Below are 15,902 nucleotides of genomic sequence, written 5' to 3' on the forward strand. Positions count from 1 at the left end.
GCCGGCGGCGCCGGGGGGGAGGGGGCGCCGCCGAGCCCCGCGGGCCAGGGTCCCTCGCCTCGCTCCGGGCGCGGCTGGGAGCGCGCGCGCGCACCCCGCCCCAGGTCGGCCTCGCGCCCCCGGCAGCCGCCGGGCATCCCGCTTGCAGCCGGGCGCCCCTTCCCCCCGGCAGCGCGCTCCAGGTGGCGGGTGGGGGCCCGGGATGCAGATGTGAGACTCGGCGCCTCTCTCCCTCTTTCCCGTCTCCCTCGCTCCCTCTGTCTCCCTTCCTCTCGCCCGGCTCCCTTTCTCCTCTCTTCCTCTCTCCCTCTCCACCCCCCCTCCCCCCGGCTCACCTACACCCACCCACCTCTCTACTGCCATTGACCCCGAGTGCACCCACGCCCCGTGTGTTCTTATTCACACCCACATGTGGGCTAGCACCTGAGGATGTAAGCAGTTAGAATTCGGGCGGTGTGTGGGCTTTGCTTTTTCATGTTTTAAGGAAATAATGAAAGGGTGTGCCAAGCTCACGCGGCTGCACACTATTGCCCAGTGTTTTGCCAGCATCTCCATCCTTGGCATCAAGTGTCACCAGCTCCCCCCAGTGAGGGGGAAAGGCTTTCAGGTAACTCCCCACTTCTTGGAAACTTTCTCCCTCACCCCCATCCCCATATTAACAAGTTATTATGTTTTGGCATTGCTCAGCAGTTAAGGTTATGATGGAGTGTGGAGGGTTGGTCTTGCTGGAGTGTGGCAGCCTCCAGCTTCATCTCTGTCTTGTCTCTATGGCTTTCTCTGTCTCTTTTGGGTGTAGTCTTTCCTTTTTCTCTCCCAGTTTCCCAAGCCTCCCTGTTTACGATCTTCCTTTCAATTTCTTCCTCCTGAATACCTGTCGCTGTTAGTCCTGTTACTTCCTGGGGTATACTTTAAGTGATTCTCTGAGGACCCCAGCCTGGTGTGTGTGGGGGGAGCGGTTGTCTCCATGTCTCTTTTTTCCAGCCTCCTCCTGCCCCCATCTCCACCATTTGGGGACAGAGCCCCTGTCCTTTAGAGCCACCTGGCTGGTCTCTGTCCATCCTGAAACCGATTTGAGGGTCAGCTGTCCCTTTGCTTTCCAGCTGGGGTGGCAGCATGAGGATTTTGACTTTTTGGTAGAAAGAATTTTGTCAAGGGCCATGGGTTCTAGGGTGAGCCAGGGCTTTGTCATTAGGGCAGCTTCTGTCCCTGGATTTCTCGATGCCATGACCCCATCCCTCACCTGTTCCCCTGTCCCCTTTCTAGCAGATGGAGCAGTGGATGCATTAGGAGGGAGAGGGTGAGAAACACAAAGGAAAGGGTGATATTTGTGAAGTGTGGGGATGGATGTCTCCCCTCCAGGCTCTCAACTCGGTGTGAGCAGCCTTGAAGAGGAGAGCTCAATAGTATTGTCCTTACTATCACTAATGATGGCAGTATACTGTGGTAAGAATTATTATTCGCATACCGATAATATTAGTTTACCAGGTCCCCTCTTACTGCAGGATAAACCCCTCTTGGCCCCTTTCCTTTCTTTTGCCCCTTTGTTCCCTGGCATCCTTCCTCCCACCCCATATGCACGGAGCAGACATTAAAAGTAGGAGCACTGACCCTGGAAAGGTTTATGAGAAAGATGGAGGGACAGGAGCAAGTGAGCCGTGGCCGGGAGCTCTGCCTTTCCAGCAACATGCCAACAAACACTATGGCAACCTGAATTCCAGTTCTCTCCCTTGAAGCTGCAGTGATTATATAATTCACAGGAGCAATTTTGCCTCCATTCCTGGATGCGGTTCTCAGGTGAAAGAGCACCAGGATCCCTGTCTCCCTTCCATTTCCCATCCCCCTTTCCCTGGTCTTTGGCATTGCCCAGGGTTTTTTTTGCAGGGAGGCGAGATGGAGGGTGATGGAGGTAGGGAAGGGCAGACCTGGAAAAGCACAAATATCTACAAGGAAGGGGTTGCTGTGGTTTAATAACCAAAGGGGTGATGAAACATAATTGGGGGTTAGAGTTTCAGGAAAGAGAGTAGAAAAGCCAAACAATTACCTCAGATCAGTGATGGTGACGAACCAAAGAGTGGAGAACTGAAAAAGTTGCCAGTGGTGGGGCTTTACATTCTTCTCTTCCTGACAGAGTTGAAGGCACTGGATGCACTGGCCCTTTCTCCCCAGCTTTTCAGTGCTGTGTGTGTGTGCGCGCGCACGCGTGTGCATTGAGAGTTGGGATATGGAGACCAGTGGCCAGTGCATTGGGATAGCCTGAAGGTTCACTGAAGGACTGGCTCTTGACCCTGGGCTTCAGGCTGGGAGTGGCTCATGTGGGCCTTGCCTCACCTCTGGTGCCCTATCTACTCGGTCCCACGCCAACCTTCCGCTTTTCTGGGCTGATTTTCCATTGCAGGCTCCAGCTAGCAAATGAGTTTCTTAATAGTCAACCAGTTAGCAAATAAAACATCAGAATGTCCCTTATCTGCTGGAGACAAGGCAGAGGGGAGAAACATGTGTTCTGGGAGGGAAGACATACTGTGCTTTTCTTTTAACTACTTAGCAATACGGCAGAATAGTAATCATCATAATAAAGTAATAATAATGATCACAGTTAACTCTCTTTACAAATGGTCATAGACAACGTTGCTTGCACCTTAGCTTGTGTGGGTTATAGAAAACATGACATTAGCTTCTCTTTCTCCGGGTACTGCATGGAGGAAACTGGAGAAAAGGGGCTATTGAGGCTCAAAATATCATTCCTAGTATTGCTCTGATACTTTACAGTGTATCAGAATACTACATAATAAACTATATTACAAGAACCAATTATTCATTATTTCCATAGAGCACATGCTAAGAGTATTTAAATGTGTGTGCGCGCACACACACACACACACACACTCACACTGAATAAGGAAAAGATTTCAGATTACACAAGAGTTTAATGCACTTTGGGGACCCAGTGAGTTGTGGAGAGGAATATTGGTAATGCAGCCCCCTAAGACTGTTTGGACATTTCTACCTCATATTAAGTGGAGAATTGTTCTCTACAAGTAGATGTTACAGGTATAGTACTTTGCAGATGAAACGGTGAGCTGTTAGCCCCTGCAGCTGCCTCTCAGAGTCTTGGTGATGACTTGAACTCTTCCTGCATTTTTTTCTTTGAGTGAACATTGTCCTAGGTGGGTTCATCTATGTATATAAGACTTTGGACTTAACACTGAAGCATACCGAATGGGGATTTTGAGGCCCTGCTGATCTTTGTATCCTTACTTCTGGCACAGGTCCCCGCTCATTCAGGCCCTTGATACATGAATGAATGCATGCTGCTGAGAACGAATGAATGGAGACCTAGAAGACCTAAAGTGGATGTGCTTTCTGCCTCTCCCAGTAGGTGGCACTCCAGGGCTTAGGAGTCAGGAAAGGGGCAGTCTCCCTGCGTTTGGTGAGGAAAGATTTTGGGAGAGTTTGGAGAGAATTTCCTGTGTGCTGTGACTCTTTGCTTATGCCTATACCTGCCCCAGTGCAGAGAACCCCAAAGACCATTGTGTGTTCCCGTGCCAGCACACACACCAGAGGACCCCCCAGTGTGACTGAGGCCCTCAGTGACCTTGCCACCCTCTGGTAAAGAAAACCCACTTTGGATTTCTCCCACTTTTGCACACTCTTACCTCAGACTTCTGTTTACCTCTAAAACAGCATCCTACTCAGCCTTGAGGGAGCCTTTTGGGTGATTAGCTGAACTTGTTATGGCTGTATATTAATTTTCTCCCTGATTTACCATAGATGTTTTAGTAACCAGAGGGGCCAGGACTTCCCAAGCCCAGTGGAATATGAGGTGACCAGAAATTTGGGATTTGGAAACCCTAACCTATAGGGTTACAGAGCTTGTCAGCTCAAAGGCAAGAAGGCGTTTTCCTAAGTTTATTAGGGGGAAAAAAAAAACACAAAAACAACTGGGTACACTTCACAGCTGATTTCTGTTTATGAGTCTGGCTGGGCTCATGCTGGGTAATGGCAGAAAAGCTCCCGAGACCCAGGTTAGTCAGTAACTGAGATTTGTTCTAATTTTCAGTGATGTTTTCCAACTCTTGGTTGTTTCTTTTCTATCCCTTCAGTTGGCCTTCTTAGTTGTTGTGGCAAATTCTGTGAGGTCTGAGAACCTCTTGCTATCAGGTTAAGAAGGGGCGAATGAGTGGACCATAGCGTTTTCTTCCTTTTCAGTAATTCTTCCTGCTTGGTGAGGCATCTGTTTGTTACATGGTAGTAACAGGTCAGCTGGTGTCATCCCCACTTTTCCTTGCTGAGACTCCAAAATCAGTGCTCCGCATTCAAAAGTAAGAGACAATTTTATTTTCCAGTATGGACTAAAGAAAACTGATAGATTGTTTGGGAAACACCTGAAGACTTAAGAACAAAGCCAATTAGCAAATGATCACACTAATTTAGTCTGTTTTTAGATCCCATCCTCACTGTTGCCTCAGTTAATGCTGGGCACTGTGGAGGAGAGCAGAAGACTGATTAAAAAAAAAAGGCATGGGGAATTGTTTTGCAAAATATCAGGTGCTGAATATTTAGCAACATGAGTGCTAAACATTCTGATAATGAAACAACACTCCAAGCCATGGCTGTCATTATTAAAATAATTTAGTAAACACCTGTTTACATGTACCTCAAGGTTAGATACTGTATAAAACAAGTAAAAGTGACAGGATCCCTCTGGGAAAATGGAATGATTTTCAGTGCTGTTCTAAACTCAGGTCCATAGACTTTAACTGAACCCGGGTCAGAAAAACAGCATGGAGGGCTGAAGTAGTGAATGTGATGGTTTGAACCAATAGCCCAGGTACTACAGGAAAGGTCTTCGATGTATTTTAATTCCCAGATGGAGTGCTTCTGTATTCAAGATGAGGCTTTACTGACCCTAGGAGGTGCACACCTAGAACATTGCCACAGACCTTGCTTCTTTCCCTCCATGGTGTAGGAGCACTTGGAGGCAGGTGCTCGTGGCAAGAAGGCAACTGGAGCGGAGTCTCGGGTTCCTAGGAGGCTTGGGACTCTGAGAGCCATGCTGCAGTTGTAGTCTGTGCCCTGTGTGGGTGGGGGCCCAGGAGGGCCTTGTAGAGGAGCAGAGTTGTGAAATGGCTGGGAGCTTCAGGAAGCCAGCTGTTGGGAGAAGGACGTAGGAAGAGGCCCAGATGACCGGGATGTGTCCAGAGTTGGGGGGTAGTTTGGGGAACACAGTTACAACTTGTGGAACTGAATTAAATCAAGTGGGGATTTAAGGGACATAAGGAAAGCAGTTTGGGCCTGGAGCTGGGGAGTCAAACAGAGGTTGAAAATAGGCCCTTCCCCAGAGACCAAGGGAATGAAGGGAATAGTAAATCTGGCTCAGAGCCAGAGAATGAGGAAAGGGTGGATTAACTGGCAAGAAGCCAAAAGTTCCTCCCCTTCCCAAAACCTCATCAGACCATTGCTGTCCATAACATGTTCACTTAAAAACATCTTCTTGCTGCACTGTGTGCGTGTGTGTGTGTGTGTGTGTGTGTGTGTGTGTATGTGAGAGAGACACAGAGAGAGGGTGGGGAGGGGGTGGTTCTAGATTCATGAGCTTTGAAGGGTTTATCAAACAGACGTAGAATAAATGTAATGTCTCTGGGAATTTACTTTCTAGGATCAAAGCATTTTAAGGAACCTTAGGACAAACTCTGTTTCTAGTTACGAAAACAAAGGCTCCTAAAGAGTCAGTCACTCAGGCAGGATGTGACAGAAAACAAGGTCTTCAGACTCTTTTTCCTCCTGCTTTCTCTTGACCACACTTGGTATATGTTAAACCTGATGAGAAAGCATTGCTTAGTATTTCTGGTAAAATTTTGCTTAATCAACCTTTCAACCTCTCCCTATTCTACCTCTGTCCAATCCCACCTTTGTACTGACTTAAAATCACTTCTGAGATGTTAGATTTGGAAACAGAGTTGGAGTGGGGTGGGGGTAGCTATCATTGGAAAGGTTTAAAAATAATTTCTCAGGCTTCAGAGTAAAAGTTCATACATGTCCACAAGGACCTCCAACAAAATTCAGATCACTATTCTGTCTGCAAACAGATATAGCTCCAAGCTGTTTTTATTTGTGTACTTCCTTTCTGTCCCGCTCTAGGCTCATTTCAGCCCCTGTGAGGGCGTGGGGTGATGAGAGGCGAGCTGTTCTGTAGGACTTCCCTTGGCGAACTGTTGGCAGTTCTTCGTGGACTGGCTTTGCTGTTGGCCAGTGCATGGAGTCACATCACTGCAGGGTAGAAACCGTGGGGACATTTAAGTTGCAGGCTGGCCAGAGGACCGGCTGCCGTGGACTCTACCTGAGTTGGAAGAACAAAGGCTTCTCCTTGCTTCTTTGTCAGGGCTGGTCTTCTAGGACAGGGCTCTGCCCAGGAGACGTTTAAATAAGGAGCCCTGGTTTAAATCAGCACATGGAAAGGAATTCATCTAGGACCTGCCTCTGACATTCCCATCATCCTTGAAGCGTTTGTTGGCTGACTTGTTTGATGCTCTTATAAATCGAAAACTGGAAGGCCTTTTAGGCTGACTTGATCTCTAGCTTTAAGACAGGGGCATGAGCTAGACTCACCCTTAGAGATGTGGCCTTTGAGATCCCTGGGGGAAACCACCATTTCAGAACATAGTGTTGTGATAATTTCATGAAATATTCACACTGCCAATCTGCCAAGGGGGGTTTCTTTTAATACACTTGGCTACACTTGGTATTGCCCACTTGAACCTAGCTAAAAAGAAAATAAAATAATCTTGTCTCCTGTCCTTTAGAGAACCAAGCCAAAATCCAGACAGTAAATGAATGTTCTTCCCCATATAGCCTGTGGGCAGAAATGTTGACTTGATTACTCAATTAAGCTCTATTTACTTTGTAACCATTGTGTCATGTTCAGTCATTTATATTTTTTTCCTTCGAAAATAATCCATGTTGGGCTAAAAAACTTTCAAAGATGTTAGTTAGCAAAAGTAAAAAATAAAATAAATAAGACTACGGCTAGAAAAATGACTGGGGTCACATTCTTTGACTTGATCTTTTTTTGAGAGTTCTGAGGAATCAAGCCTTACATTTTTCATCTATAAAATGGAGATAAGAATCCTTAGCCAGTCAACTTTACAGGGCAGCTGTGAAGCTCCGTATGGGAGAATGAGTGTAAATCACCATGCAGGTATCAATTATTCTTATCAGAAAGCAGACCACTAGGGTTTGAAAAAGCAGTGCCATGAAACAACTTTCAAAGTGTTTCAAACTACTTTGTAGGTGTTATTGGATGACTGACATTATTCAAAATTTCAAAGATGGAAATGGAAAACAAAAAGCAACAGAGACCGAGGTGGTCTGGCTGATACCAGAATAATCAAAGAAGTGAAAAATTGGTCATGATAGGCTTGGTATTTTGGTTTTCTTGACATCTGTTGACCAGTGTGAGGCCAGTAGAATCCCAGGACCGTGGGACCGTCTGAACTGCTGTTTCCAACCAGAGTGTCAGGACCCGGGGGTGCAGGGTTTCCTTATGCCCACCAAGCACCTGTCCACCTGACACGCTGCTGTCCCCTCCCACCCACAGCGTGAGGCTCCCTGCCTTCAGCCTAAGGTCCAAAGCCAAATTGGTCAGAAGTCCTTTGGTGGTCCAAATATCTGAAAATAGGGCCACTGAGCAGGAAGGACACCAGCTGGGCAAACGAACATCCACTTGCTTTCCGACATGAATTGCTGAAACCTAAACACAGCTCCTTAGTACAGAAGGACAGACTGACTGCCTGGAAAATAAAACTTTGCTTCAGATGTAAAACTTGCTTTAGAAAAAAAAAAACCAAACCCCTCTTTTTCTTTTTTTTTTTTTTTCAACATTTATTTATTTTGGGGACAGAGAGAGACAGAGCATGAACGGGGGAGGGGCAGAGAGAGAGGGAGACACAGAATCGGAAACAGGCTCCAGGCTCTGAGCCATCAGCCCAGAGCCTGACGCGGGGCTCGAACTCCCGGACCGCGAGATCGTGACCTGGCTGAAGTCGGACGCTCAACCGACTGCGCCACCCAGGCGCCCCCCAAACCCCTATTTTTCATGAATAGTAAAAGTGCTAGAGGTTTGTAGATAAAGAGAGGGAATAGTTCCATGCAGCACTGAGACACTTACCACAATAGGAAAAGGCTTTACTTTTCCATCTTAAGTGACAGATTAGCCTTTAGTTTCCTAAAGCAAAAAAATCTCATCATTAAAAAGGGTGCTGGAAAATTCACATTTAAGTTTGTACCTTGCTCCCCTCACTATGCCCCCTCTCCCAGCCTCGGGTCAGTCTGTAGAGTCTTTCATGCTTTCATTTTTATTTAAAAAAAAATAAGTTATATTGAAGTATAACTTCTTCCTTTTTATATTTTTAGAATGGGGCAGGAGTGATAACTACCACTTATTGAATGCCTAGTGTGTCTCCAGCAGTGTTCTTTGGGCTTCATGCGCTTACTATAATTTTGTCCTTATATCAGTCCTTTGCGGCAGGTGCTAATATTTTTCAGATGAGGAAACTGAGGACCAAAGATCTTGTGTATTGTGGCCAGCATCACCCAGACAGTATTGGGGTGTTAGAATTAAATCCAGGTCTGTTAGACTTTTCAAAGCATTTGTTGTTTCTATTATTTCTCTATGTGGGGAAGAGGAGAAAGAAGAACTCACTATCCATCCATTTTGGAAAAAACTACCTTGGGCTAGCCTTATGGAACCGTGCTTGGATTTGCTCTGTGGAAACTCCAGCTTCTCCTGGTCATGTGTAGTAGATAAACAGTTGAGCACTTGTTCTTTCTTTCTTTCTTTTTTTTTTTTTTTTTTTTAGTATTTATTTATTTATTTATTTATTTATTTATTTATTTTGAGAGAGAGAAAAGAGAGAGTGTGTGTGCATACACACACATACACATGTGTGCGAGTGAGTGGAGAGGGGCTGAGAAAGAGGATCCCAATCAGGCTCCACACTGCCAGCACAGAGCCCAACGTGGGGCTCAATCCCATGAACTGCGAGATCATGACTTGAGCTGAAGTCAAGAGTTGGACACTTAACAGACTGAGCCACCCAGACACTCCAACACTTGTTCTTCTTTGGTGGCTGCTATGTGGTCACTCTGCATGCCCCTCCTCAGGGTCCCATTTTCTGGCTATTCATTTATGCCCATGGTTTCTGACTGGGCCCTCTGGTTTTTCAGATCCCTCTGTAGATCTTAATGGTAGATCTAGACTAGTAAGTCTTGGCTTTGAGATGACCACTTCTTGGCATGGCTTTACTTCACCACCCATTCTTGGAATGTCTTCTCAGCAATTCCCTCCTGGAAAATGGACAGTCTCCATCCTCAAACAAGATTCTGACGAGTTCAGGGGACCGTCCTTGCAGCTGAGCTTTCGAGACTTCATGAATGAATGAATGAATGAACTATTTATTTTTAAATAACACCTTTGTGGAGATATAATTCACATGCCATAAAATTCACCCTTTAAAATATACAACTCAGTGGTTTTTAGTCGTTTTACAGAGTTGTGCAACCATCACCACTGTCTAATTCCTGCACATTTCATCACCCCAAAAAGAGATGCCCCCCACTGGCACTCATTCTCCTTTTCCTCCTCCCTTCAGCTCCTGGAAACCAGGAGTTTACTATCTGCCTGTATGGATTTTCATGCATTATTGTCAGCAATAATAATTCTACAATTGGAACTCCTGTGTGTAGTCTAGCTGTTGGCAGCACATCTCATGCATTTCAGATCTAGGTATGTCGTGACAATCTGTATGATAAATGATTCAGTTAAAAGGAAGCACATGAGATTATTTAGAGACTTGCGTATCATTTAGAGCTGAAATTAAGCACTTTCTTTCACTTATGGAAAGAATGGTTTTAAGATTTATTTCTTTTAACTGGCTCAGTAAAGCTAAGTGTACAAGTCACATCTATTGATAGTTAAAGGAGATGTGAATGCTGACCTTTAAAATTTTTTTATTGTGGTAAAATGTATGTAACAAAAATTTGCCATTTTAACCATCTTAAGTATTAAAATTCAGTGGCATTAATTTACAGTGTTGTACAACTATACCACTGTCTATTTCCAAAAGTTTTTCTTCATTCCAAACAGAAACTCTGTTACCACTAAGCAGTAACTCCCCACTCCACCCTCTCCCCAGCCTCTGGTGACTTGTGATTTACTTTCTGTCTCTATGAATTTGCCTGTTGTAGATATTTCATATAAGAAGAATCATACAATGTTTGGCCTTTTGTGTCTGACTTATTTCACTGATGGTGTTTTCAAGATTTAGTCCATGTTGTAGCAGGTGTCAGAACTCCATTCCTTTTCAAGGCTGAATAATATCCCATTGTAAGTATATACCGTATTTTGTTTATCCATTCATCAGTTGATGAACACTTACGTTGTGAATACACTCTGGCTATTGTGAATAATGCTGCAATGAACATTGGGATACAAGTGTCTGTTTGAGTCCTCGTTGTTAATTCTCTTGGATATATACCAGGAGTGAAATTTCTGGTTCTGAATTATGACTTTTTAGTTAGAAGAGCCCATTTCCTTGTGTGACTCCCCAAGTTTGAATCCTGCAGAGGAAAAATATAGTATTATGAAGTTCCACTGTGTCAGTAATGAGAATGTAGTATTTTCTCTGGGATCCCAGTACCTATATCAGAAATTTGACTCTAATTAGGTGTTTAACAATCTAACAGCTGTCTTGATGAGGAGTGACTGATGCTGCCTCCATTCCAAGAAATAATGAACGTCCCTAGATCCAGTTCAGCGTTTACCTCCATGCTGACTGGGATTTGTAACTGGACAGGAAATGGGTGTTTGGCAAGACAAAGCTATTTAGTCTGTCTGTCTGTCTGTCTGTGTCTCTCTGTCTGCCCATCTGTGTAGTCCAGGGGCACCCATGTCTGTAGAGAGCTATATCTAGTCTGACAATCCTGATGATTGAGGTGGCTGCTGTTCCTCTGTACTGTTGTAAGGGCAGTGTGGCTGGGTTGATAGGGTCTCTCTTTCCCAGCTTTGGAGATGCTTGGGGGGAAGCCGTGTCCCAGAGCTCTTGTCTACTCCTCACACCATCTGAAGTCTAGGCAAGGGAGGAAAAAAGTGTGATGGAAAAGAAACAGGGAAAAGAGTCAGGAAGAGAGGGAGAGAAGGGAGTGGATAGCAGAGGGAAAAATTTTAAACTTGATAGTCCATGCTGGTGATTAATGGCCCAGTTAAAGATCAGGAAGCTTCTTTCCAATCTTGGGATGGCTTTTTTTGGTAATTGTCTTACCTAAAAGTAGTAATATTACCTTACATTTTGATTGACCTAAAATACCTTTTTAGCCCTTTTCATGTCTACTATTTTAACTGTTCTTCAAAAAAAAAAAAATCCATTGAAGTAGTGGGACAAGTGTTATTATTCCTAGTTTATCAGATAAGGAAAGCTGGGCTTAGAGAATTGGAACAACTTGCCTGGTTAGGGAAGGAAAAAAAACTAGTCAGGTTTATTTTTTTTGAGAGAATATTTTATGTTAGACTTATCTTATGTTTATTTTTGGGGGTCACATATATGTTATTTCATTTATTCCTTACACGAACCCTATTAAAGTTGGATAGCTTTTTGGTAACAGGATAGACTAGAATATACTTCTTCTTATTCTTGGTTTTGTGCTCTTTTTGTAGCCTGGCTGTATTATCTGTTAGGGCACTATGTTCTGATGTAGGCACAGATCTTAAAGCCTCCTGCCTGCTCAACTTCACATACTTCCATGAGCCTGTGCATCTTGATTGGTGGGTTCAGCCTGGTCATAAATGTGCGCATGTGTGTGCGTGTGTGTGTGTATGTGTGTCTTAGATTAGCAGAGCTCAGTATGCTAAGACAGAGATGCAGGTCACTTCGAAGACCAATACACTTAATTTTATCCAACTATTAGTAAATTATTCCCTTGTAGGCTCTGACTTCACATCCCCTCCCTGGTCCTGCTTATAGGTGTGTTCTGGCCATTGACCATAGCTAAAATATTGCACAGTGTTTCTCCAAGGTCAAAAAGCTTCTGCTACCCTGTCTGGGTGCCCAGGTCATTCTGGGGCCCAGGTCATTCTGGGGCTCTAAGCTCCACATCTGAGGGGATTGCAGTGACTCACATCTCATATTTGGTCTGCAGTGGATAGGATCTTATGGCTCTGTTTTTCAGTTATTTAAAAGGCAAAAATTTTGACCTATGCACAGCTGTCTGAAAGACCAGGAGATAAGAAGCCTTTTTCTAAGATAAGTTGACTGTGAAGTGTCCCTGAATGTGGGGTATCTCATGCCAATTGTGATGAAAATAATTTTAAGTTGTTTTTTCCCTTCCCAGAATTGGGATGGTTGGTCGTTCACAGAAAGTTATGAGCATCTGTTATCTGTAAGGCAATTTGCTCATAAGATCTCTGGATTCAAGGAGACCTTCAAGATTATAGTCTCTTGATTATCCCTTCCTTTAGGGAGTATGTAGTTTAGTAGGAGGTAAGATACACACCCACATTCACAGATAGAACTATAATAAAAGGCAGACTATGCTTGATGTTACAGGGAGGTAAAGATGAAAGCCTTACTGATTTAAAGAAGGAGGGTAATACAGTTAGATGGAATAAGTAGAGAAGGCTTATGTAAAGATGATGACAGCTGGATCTTGAAGGGTGAACACAAGTAGGGTAGAGAGAGGGGTTGCACATTCACTACAAGAAGAATGGTATAGCCAATGGTATGTTGAAAGGCATATGCATTGGATTTTAAAGGAATAGTGAATTGGGTTGGATTAGAGCACAAGTTATATATGGGCAGAAGTGAGAGTCAGGTTGAAGAGCTTGCATCCCATTTGGTAGGCAGCGGAGGACCACTGAGTGAGGAGTGGTATGGTCAGAGCTGCTCTGCCAGAAGACCAGGCAGGGAGCAGAGTAAAAGATGAAGTGGGGGTGCTAAGACTGCAGGTGGGGGGACATTTATGAGGTCATAGTCCAGGCATGAGAGGGAAGAAGGGCTTTTCTTAACAAAAGCCAGAGGGCAAGGGAATTCTTTGCTGTTGTCTATATGGAAAGGGGAGAGGGTAGATTTAGGGAGTAAATGGAAGATACTCAGCATATGTGCAGAATTAGAGTTCATTTATTTATTTATTTATTTATTTATTTTATTTTTTTTTTAGAGTTCATTTAGAGGTGATGTTTGAAACTGTGGAAATGGATGAAATTATTAGGGAGAGGGAACAGAGAGACGAAAATGATGAAGGGGCTGAAGATGGAGTCCTTACATTCAAAGGATAGGAAGGGGAAGAAATGGAGCAGACAGAACCAGAATGGTCAGGGAAGTAAAAGAAGAGCCTTGCTACTGTGGAGCCATGGAGGGCAAGAAGGCCATTGCTGTCAGTATTAAATGGACTAGTGGGTAGGGAAGATGGGAACTGAGAGAACTCTACTAGATTTGATGATCTGGGTATCAGCAGTGGACTTTAAAAGTGGGTTCAGTCAGACTGCCTGATGCTGAGGCACGGTTGGTGTGATGGGAGGCATAAATGGACCACTCTTTCTACTCTTTCTAGAGTCTTGGCTGTGAAGGAGAAGAGAAGAGATGGATTTGTTGGCACATGAGAGACGACATGGAAGTGCGGGACTGTTGATGAAGCAGATCTAGAAGGCAGTTGGAAGTGGGGTCAGGGACAGGAACGGGAGGTTTAACCCCAACCAAGGAGGTACAATTCTGTCTTCAGAAATAGACTAACAGTAAGCAGAGGATGAGAACATAAAGAGTTGTGAGGGAGAGCTGAAAAAGGAGATATTATGGGTCTCAGGGACTGCATTGCTGGATCCTGAGACAGATGAAGGCAGTTGTAGTGTAGTCTGAGTTTGAAGACACAGGAAGAGGCAACGGTCAGTAGAAAATACTATGGGACATCCCAAAGATAATCAGTAAGTGTTGCTAAGTCAGAGGAAACCTGGTTGAGGTCAGGAGGCATGAGTTAGGGGCCAGCAGTGATCAACATTCCTAGGGAAAGTTTTTCCAGAACTGAGTTTGCCAAAGTGAGATAGGCACTAAGTAGGTCAAGGGGGCAGAGGATCTAGTTCTGTAAAGAGATAAATTAAGCTAGAGTTGATGTGGGAGAATGGAGGTGGTTGCCTAGGACAATTGAGGTGGCTGGTGGGAATGGAGGTCTCAGGACACATAATTTTAGTAGGATTCATGAGTCTGAATCCTCCAGCCTGCCTTTGTTCTCATGGATTATTCATCAGAATAGCTGGTTGGCCACTTGAGCTCTGAGTGGATGTACAGAGGAGCAGGTGGGCTTTCTTTGGGGAACATAAGAACAGGAAGAAGATGGCAAACCTGGGGGTGGGGATAATGGCAGTGTAAGAAGAGTAGATATAAGGTGGTGGACTAAGGGGTGTGTGTGCGTGTGTGTGTGTGTGTGTGTGTGTGTGTGTGTGTGTGTGTGTGTTTGCGTGGAAGGGTAAGTGCATGGAGACAAATTTTACTGAAGTCTTAAAATTTGGCTTCCTGAGAACCTTCTGGGCACTAACACCAAAGCAGAGAGCCCATGCTCCAGAGACCTGAGGTCATATTCAAGACAAGGACGGAAGGAAGCAGGTGACATCAGGACTGGCATAGAGGTGGACATAAAACATCAGGTTGTCACAAATAGTCTTGGGCATCATGGACAAGGAGTTTGCACTTTTGGCCTCAGTCATGGCTCAACAGTAGACAGGAGTGTTCTGGACAATTCAGATGAGAAGTGCCGGCTTGGGGTGGCACTATGATATTAGTTCCTTGGAGAACTGATTAGCCTTTGTGGAGTGTTAAGCTTTATGATTTCATATCATTACAACTGTATGTATATAAAATTCCTGAGAAAAGAACAATTTATTATTTTTTCTTTATCCCCTCCCTCTCATAACCTCCTATAACAAAAATGTTATAAACCACTGGAAAATCTCAGGCTGGATCCCATTAGAGCTTTGCAATGCCTGTAGTTTCCTGCAAAAAGAAAAATATGATATCTGAATGTTTAATGAGAGGATGTAGTTTTTGGTGCCAAGGACAATAACACTCTTTGAATGCCATGGACGGTACTTCATCCAAGAAAGAGTTGATGACCAGGAGGCACCCCAGGCTCTATCCCAGTCCTTGCCACATGTATAGGGACTCTAGTAAGAAGTCTGACAGGCAGCCTCTGTGGACTGGAAAGCCTTGCCTAAAGGCAGTGAGAGGGGCAGTGGCTGCAAAGGCCTAGTGATTTGAGTAGGGGAAGCTAGGCCCCTGCACTTCCACTCAGGTTCTCTGCACTGACCATCACAGTGAAATGCACAGATAGTCCAGTGGCTGCAAGTCCTGCCTTTTTCCTCTAGCTCCCTGAACCCATCCCCCACCTCTTCCACTAGACCTGACCATTGTGTGGCACAACCCCAGCGAGAAGAGTGAAGCCTTTACTGGGAAGCACATTTTTCTGCCTTTCTTAGGAAGTGAAGTGGCACTAGTTGCCGGTCTGCCTTCCCAGAAACCTCTGGGAATTGGCATGACCAGTCCTGTGGCCACCATTTCACCTTGTCTGGCTTTATCTGGGAAACCTCTTTGCCGAGTTTGGCCTTTTATTCTGGAGAAACTCAAGGTGGCACTGACCCCACCTTGATCTCTTGCTGGATCTGGGCAGCAAGACTTTGGGATTTTCCCTTTTTCCACTCCAGGGAAACTTGAGCAGAATGCACCCCTTTCCTCTGAGGGTATCAGTTGGGGAATGTGCTGAGTCTGAATGCACCGGTTTCCTCAATTCCTGTTGCACTTTCCAGACAACTGGTTCTAGATATTTCCTTAGAGTTTGACTTAGCTATCATAGAATAAAGGGGAAAAGAA

General features: G+C 44.7%; 1 protein-coding gene and 1 long non-coding RNA gene across 24 annotated transcripts in view; one reads left to right on the top strand and one right to left on the bottom strand.

Moving 5' to 3' along the window:
- The window catches only part of LOC121022117 (uncharacterized), a 15,277-nt gene extending 13,094 nt beyond the window's left edge, over positions 1–2,183 (bottom strand). Inside the window, exon 1 of the long non-coding RNA XR_005786816.1 lies at positions 2,042–2,183. This is a non-coding gene — a long non-coding RNA (uncharacterized LOC121022117). The remainder of the gene's footprint in view (positions 1–2,041) is intronic.
- The window catches only part of CACNA1C (calcium voltage-gated channel subunit alpha1 C), a 761,926-nt gene that overhangs the window by 95,440 nt on the left and 650,584 nt on the right, over positions 1–15,902 (top strand). The window lies entirely within an intron of this gene.

Source organism: Herpailurus yagouaroundi, unplaced genomic scaffold (genome assembly GCF_014898765.1).
Source record: "Herpailurus yagouaroundi ecotype Mexico unplaced genomic scaffold, PumYag 355, whole genome shotgun sequence".
Lineage (NCBI taxonomy): Eukaryota > Metazoa > Chordata > Mammalia > Carnivora > Felidae > Herpailurus > Herpailurus yagouaroundi.